General features: G+C 40.7%; 1 pseudogene; it reads right to left on the bottom strand.

The window, feature by feature from the left end:
* Positions 1 to 3,078: 3,078 nt before the first annotated feature.
* LOC149171296 (putative protein arginine N-methyltransferase 6 pseudogene) lies at positions 3,079 to 5,174 on the bottom strand (annotated as a pseudogene).
* Positions 5,175 to 7,676: the final 2,502 nt, after the last annotated feature.

Genomic DNA, 7,676 nt, shown 5'->3' with positions numbered 1-7,676 from the left:
GAGAAGATCTGTCACCTCATCCCCAGCAACGGTGCCAATATGTTAGCACTCAGAATGAACCTCAAGGCTAAGAAGAGGCAATTCCGAGGTAACCACAGACCAAGCTTTCGATCTGGCATCTAGCCCTGCCAGACCAGAGAGGGTTCTCTCTTTTCCAACAAAATGTGGATGAAATAAGTGAATCTTAGGCTAGCTATGAAGAACGAGGATTTGGTTGAAAACTGTGGGTCGAAAACAGCAAGAGAAGGGACTATTGGGCTATGGAGTCGAGGTCGGTTTCTGCCAGCAAACTTGGGGCAAAGTAGGTGCAATGCTCAACCAGATAAAAGATGTAAATGAGAGAAGAAAAGAGGAGAAAGCTCACTGCCCTACAGGCATTAATCAGGGGATGGATCTACAGTGGCAGCGTTATAAGAAAAAGAAACACAGGGTTACTCAACAGAGCATCTAACATAGGATGGATTCAACAAAGATAACCACTACAATTAACAACAAAATCATTACGAAAGGAGCATCGTGCATGGATGGATTCCTAAAACTTCCCTTAGATAATGTTGTAAAAAGAATTAGTAGAAAAAACAAAGTATGTAAGTGATTTTACAAGGAACACATGCTGGACATTAAACACCGTGATGGATCCCAAATCTAAACAGCAGAAACTGCTCCATTAAAAATAATAATCAGAAGAAGATTTACACAGTCCAAAGCAGTCTCACTCTACTGCAAAAATCGAACCCTTACATTTTCAAAAATCATCCTATATATACCCTATTACATCTTAATTTTGATTTCCTAAACATAGGAATCAAAATAATTAAAATCAAAACAAATAAATATGTGCTACGGTCAAATAGCATAAATTAAAATTATAAAATATCATCAAAACAGAATAATTGGTTTGTTGTTGATTTGCTGAAGGTGTCATCGCTAGAAATCTGGGCTACTCAAGAATATTGATCAATCCTCTTCCACCTGCACCCTATAGATGTTTGGATGCCCAAAAATTTTTCCATCTATTCGTTGAATGATTTTGAATAATGCCACATCCCTTAAAAAACTCGATTTGCTGCAAGAAGTCCTTTAATTTCCCATGAGATCTCTTTTTTAATGCCTAAAATCTCTGCCCATCTATTCTAGAAGAACTTGAATGCTACCACATGTTGAATTTGTTGTTCGAAACATTCAAACTGCCTGGTTCACCAATGGAAATTACTGGTAGCAATTATGTGCGTTCCTGCTGAAACCAATGCAACATTCTTCTGCAAATTTTACTTTCAAGCGATTTCGGCATTGGTGCCATACAACCCTTTGAGATGCAGAAACTACTGATCGAACTTAAACCACTTCGCAAGAGCAGATTTGGTGGTGAAGATATGGGTTTGCCCCTTGAGCTTCCAACATAATCACTTCCCCCTACCCTATGGGTCATCCTATACAAAAAAGCACTTGGATTGCTTCTTCATGGAAACCAGGTTCAATACTTATGCCATAAACTGGAATAATTTATGTCATTTTGTCACTTTGGCCAATATCCTGAATCACATGTGGTATGCATTTTGGGGCTCGTCGGAAAACTAGCCAACCCTGTGATTTTTCTTTGGTGAGTGGATCTATTGTAGTTTTTTTTGATGTTAAAAGTGCATGCCCATAAGTTGTGTCGCATACCCTCAAAATAGAGTCAATAGCAAGTTTGACCTTTGGGATAAACTGACTAATATCATGCCCTGTTAATGATTGGTCAGAAGAAACAGAACCAAGAGACTGCAAAGAGTATGGATGCCGAGGTGAGGCAGAAGCTCCAGAAACCGAAGATGACCATGATGATGCAAATGATCCTCGTAAGGATGATGTTGCAAAGAAATGAACATCATCACCATGAAACATGTCAGAACCACCACGACGACTGGACAGAGAAATAACAACTGCAAGTAGTGCTCGAAGACCAATCACTTTCCCCTCACTTGAACTGTCTACTCTAATATCATATGATTCATACAAAACTCTAGGTTGTTTTCTGCTATAGTAACACAAAAGTCGACAAGTTTATCATGCTGCACATCCTGCGTAAACATTTAAATAAAATCGTATAACATGGTGAAGACAATCTAATGCCATAGATCGATGACTTTTTTCTCTCAGAAGTTTATACAGATGCTCCATATGTGGACCAAAGCTATTGTTGAAAACTTGAGGGTCACCAAGGCACAGAAGAATAGTCACTAAAGGGTACCCAACGATAATGTGCTTGTTTTGTTTGTCCATCCATGTCATGAGCCACTCCCGAATCTGAGCAACAGCATCGTACCATAGGGTCAGAGCTTTCTCTACACCCACAGGAGGCCAATGTCCTTTTCCAACAGGATTTTCATAAGCATCCAGCACCTGCAGCTTAATTTTATGCATAACATCTCTAGGACGCAAGCAATTATCAAATTCAGCATTACTCAACTTCACAAAGCACATCTCTCCTGGTAAAACTGCTATAGGTAGTTTAGTAAAACAAGAATCCTTGGAACCAATACGCAAGGTTTCTTCAAAACTAGGCCGCAACTCATCTAGTTTACCTCCCAATGCTGGGTGTCCTTCATTGATGTAAACTTGGGGATGGCCCTACGCACAGCGCCAAAGGGCTATGCACAACACTCCTTGAAGATGGCTATACATGCAACGCCAAAGGGCTACGCGCAGCGCTCACGGTTTTTTTTAGCCACCAAAATAAATCCTCACTTTTCCCATTTAGGTATGTAGTTCCAGTTAATTGCACTCATCCAAAAAATAGCTATTGTGCCTTCTTCAAATTGACATTTGAAACTGTCCTTTTCTGTGAAACCTCAGCAATATTTGACATCTTATTTGACTGGAAACTCTCCACCTTTGCTAATAGAATGTGCACTCTGAGATAAACCACTACAAAAATGAGAAGTCTTAGGCATGCTCCAAGACTTTCCTCTTGATAGCCATGGTAATAGCATAAACATCATACAAGAGCACCCAACTCCTATCATGATATTCAGAGGACAAAATTGTGGTATGAATTGAGCCCAACATTCTTTCAGATAAACTTTGCTACAAAAAACGTCAAGGAACCAATGAAATAATCAAATCAAATGCTTCAGAATGATGCCCCAAAGGCTGTGAACAATAACAAGCTGAAAATATCACCGCATAATAGATTTCCTTCACAAAGCATTATCCCCCAGAAGCATATTCTAGGTGTATATTCAGAAAGTGTGGCTTCTCCCTACTCTGTGACAATGTAATAGAACCTAGAACCTACAATTACTTGATATTGCTTCACCTCTAAAGGATTGTAAATATAGAGATTTCACACACTTTTTCTTTGATGTACACCATTCACACGAACATCTCTAGGTAAAGAGTTGTCTATTTATTATTCTGACTGGGTATCACTAGATGTTGTTGCATTTCCTCCAAATGAAACATCATACCATAATGAAAACCATGCAGGGATTCTTTCATCATAGATGATGCACTGAAATTTGCAGTAACTGATTCCAACTCCTGTATTGTGACAGTGCTATAATCAATTTGTGTGATAACAATTACCCATATCAAGACATTTTCTGTTGTAATAGTTTCGATACAAGGCTCCTCAAAGGTACATTTCTTTTCCAATGGTAACATCGTAGACATATCAATTCCATAAACATTTCGCCAGAAGTCAATACTTTCACTGTATCTTTCAGGATGTGTAACTGGTGCCATGTGCAATGTCACATGAGAAGGAAAAATTAGCCCCCTTGACTTGAGCCAACGATCTCTTGCAACGATTACACTAGGAAGCATGCTCTCATATAGAAGCATGTAACACATCCATTCCAATATAATGACATCTACCTCCTCATCAATTTCAACCTCCCTAAGTTTCATACTTATAAATCTCCAAGTAATTACTCTCTAGAACCATGAGACCAAAAGCTGTAAACCTTTCACTAGCAATATCACTGTCAACAATGTACAGTGCCCTATGCCACGAATTGGAAGCAGGTTCTCAATTACCAAGAACTGCATCTACAAAAAACTGATTTGGATGGACCAACCTCTACACAGACTCATGGATATCTCTTTCAATCAAAGCAGAGAAACAAGCTCGTCATATGTTGAGATAAGGATTAGCAACACAGCAGACATCTATGACCTCAAATGCTATGTTCTCTCCTTGTCTATCACAATGCAGCCACAAAACCAGCCACTGGCATCTCCTAGCTTCCTCAGGATCGTTAAATACATGAACTGCTACACTGGTTGATTTTTGAGTCAATTATTCATTTTGTCATATCTTCTGATCCAGAAACCATTTTTGGGAGTGTGATATACGGTTGGAAAGCTTTTTTCTAAGCTGCTTCTGATGGATGTGCTTATGACATGCTTTGCACTGAAGATCATTTGCAAAACATTTAACAAAACCAGACATAGTAAGATCCCATCTTGATCACTGGTGACAGGCTGCGAAGACTGGAACTAAAAAAACCAACAACATATCTCGGTAAGATTCATACATACTTATATAGAAAAATTCCATACATGCATCTGTAAGCAAACACATACATATATCATTAGAGTAACCAAGATAGCTGAAATATAATAACAACATATCCATGAAACATGCTGGCTCTATTATATCAAAAGTGAAAGTTCCAATCATACAGTACAACCATGACCAACCACTTTTCCTGGTAGCGGAACGTTACAGTCAGTGCCGCTTGCTCCTCCAAAGAGATGTACTATCTCTGCACTGCGGAGAAGCCAAGACTCATTACAATACTCTCTAAGATTTCTCTAAGATAATGCTATCAGAAGCTTGGCTGACCAAAATCCTCTATAATGAGTTATGAGGTACTATAAATAGAAAAGGGTGGGGAGACCCTTGACATTCCCCTTTGTGACTGTTCACCTACCCTCATGACTCTTCAACTACTCTATGACTGTTACATTCAACTATTGACACTTGGACTTCCACTTTACAAGATGTTACATACAAATGTACCCATGTGAGACAAAATGGCTCAAGTAATCCATGCAAGACATCACTAAGACTCAGACCACTAAGACAAGGTGGCATCTTGTTGAAAGCGAACTCTTGACTCCGTTGCATCCAGGTACACTGATATGGATCCTCTGTACAACTCATCTGATAACATGTGCATCATCATATTGAGTGCAGCTGGACCAGCAACATACTGATGCATAATGTTTGTGCTGATCTCCAAGTGTGTGCTAGTGACCATGCACATCAACTTGTCAAAATACATGTTCATCTCCAGTCGGACTTGCTTCTTGTCTTTGCATTAGTGAGTGTGCCAAATGGGTGGGATCGCATGAATGCACACAATGACATCCATGCTCCTGAACATGCTTACATGCGATCAACAACACTACTCACCATGTCTGCTCCATGCCAGCTGCTAGATGGGTCCATAACCTGTATGGACGTAGTTTCTTTAGTCTATGCATTTTGCGCCTCCTATTGTACCTGTTCATGCTGCAACTCCTTCTCTCGTCTGCGCAAATCTTGTTCTTCCTTGAGTTTCCACTTTTTCGCACTGATTTTGTACCTGTTGGTGAAAGCCAGCCAGAAATCATTCTTCCTCGAGTTTCTCCAACTACGCGAGTCTTTCCTCCAAGGCTCCGCAGTCTATCATACCGGCGAGCGCTACTATGTGCAGACTAGGCATGATGTATTCCATCGGAATTATGGCTTCCACTCCATAGACAAGCTGGAAAGGTGTCTGTCCCATCAATTTCTTGCATGTCATCCTATAAGCCCATAATATTGTAGGTACGTGAAGGTCCCAGTCACTTCGCTGCGCATTGCATACTTTGGTCAACGCAGTCTCTAGTACTTTGTTAAATGCTTCTACTGTCCCATTAGTTTATGGGTGATACGGTGTGCTTTTTTTATGATACACTTGAAATTCTTCTGTCAGTGCGCTGATCGTCTCGTTTAGGAAATGTGTACCGCGATCGCTCATCAAGATATTTGGACATCCAAATCGTGTCAATGCATGTTCAAACAGAAACTTCGCGTCTGTGGTAGCTGTGCAATATTTTATTGGCTGTGCTTCTACCCAATGAGTCAGGTACTCTGTTGCAATGATAATATATCTCACACCCATTTTTCCTTGAGGTTTGATGGGTCCTACGAAGTCGATCTCCCAATTTTCAAAGGGTTGCAACATCATTTGCGGATTCAAAGGCATCTCGTCCCTCCGCGATGGTTTACCTGTTCTTTGACATAGATCATAGGCCTTGCAATGTGCTCTTGAATCTTGATGAAGAGTTGACCACCACAACCCTGCGCAAAGATTCTTCTGCATGGTCACTCTCCCTGCATAGTGTCCTTCCACAGTGCCCCCATGCCCTTCCACAAGGATATGGCTTCATTCAAATTTAGGTACATATCTTCGCAGTATCTCATCATTTGCCATCTTATATAGGTGCCCTGCAATGACAGAGAAATCTGTCATGTGCACCACTAGTTCCTTCTTCTGTAGGACAAAGTATTCTTTTGGCACAGTTCCAGTCATGAGAAAGTGGATTATATCTTCAAAATTTCCATTTCCTACAAGCACAACAAAGAGCTACACGTCGGGTAATCCTTCCTCCAAACTAGTAGGTTCTTCTCCTGTCTCAATGTGCGACAGGTGATCCGGTCCTGCGTTTAATCATCCAAGTTTCACAACAACTTCAAAATCATATTCTTGGAACAATAGAATCCATCTACATATGCGCCCCCACAACACAGGCTTATTAACCAAGTATTTTAGTGTGGAATGATCTGTATACATTTTGAAGTGTCCCCCTCGCAGGAAATGTCGATATTTCTGGAGCACATACACCATAGCCAGTCCCTCGCGTTCAATGGTGGAATAGTTATTTTCTGATTTAGACAATCTGCGACTCACAAAAGTGATAGGGTGATCCGAGCCCTCTCCACCATCCTATTTTAGTACCGCTCCCAGCACTATACACGATGCGTCAACATAGACATGAAACTCCTCATCCCAATTCGGGAAGACCAGGAGGCACAGTGACCATCTTTTCTTTCAATACATCCAGGCTTTTCTTATAGTCATCATTCCAACAGAACATGACATCTTGTTTCAACAGCTTTTCCATCGGCACAATGATCTGGGTATAGCTTTTGATGAACTTCCTGTAGTACCCCGTATGTCCCACGGTAGCACGCAGTTGTTTCACAATTCGCGATGCTTCCAAATTCAGAATCACCGCAATCTTCATGAGATCTACCATCAGTACCTGTCTGCAAACCACATGTCGCAATAGGTTCCTAAAAGGAACGAGGAACGTACACTTCTTGAGGTTAAGCACGATTTGGTATCTTCGGCAGGTATCCAACATCAAGCGTAAGCTCGCTACATGGTGCTTAACCAACCCAAATAAAGTCCAATCATCAAAATAAACTTCCGGGAACTTGTGGATATATTCCTTGAATGCTGCAACAACCACGCGCAAAAAGATGGTTGGTGCATTCTTCAACCCAAACGGCATAATAGTGTATTGAAAGCAACCCCACTCAGTCATTAAGGTTGTCTTGCTCCTATCTTCCGACACAATTTTGATCTAGTGGTACCCTGAGAATCCGTCAGCGAAAGAATATGCTTCTTGTCCACTGACATTTTCCAACACCTCAT

Source organism: Pinus tabuliformis, chromosome 4_2 (genome assembly GCF_031772625.1).
Source record: "Pinus tabuliformis cultivar Carrire ecotype Pingquan chromosome 4_2, CPIR1, whole genome shotgun sequence".
Taxonomy (NCBI): Eukaryota; Viridiplantae; Streptophyta; class Pinopsida; order Pinales; family Pinaceae; genus Pinus; species Pinus tabuliformis.
This window is presented reverse-complemented; position numbering and strand designations above follow the sequence as displayed.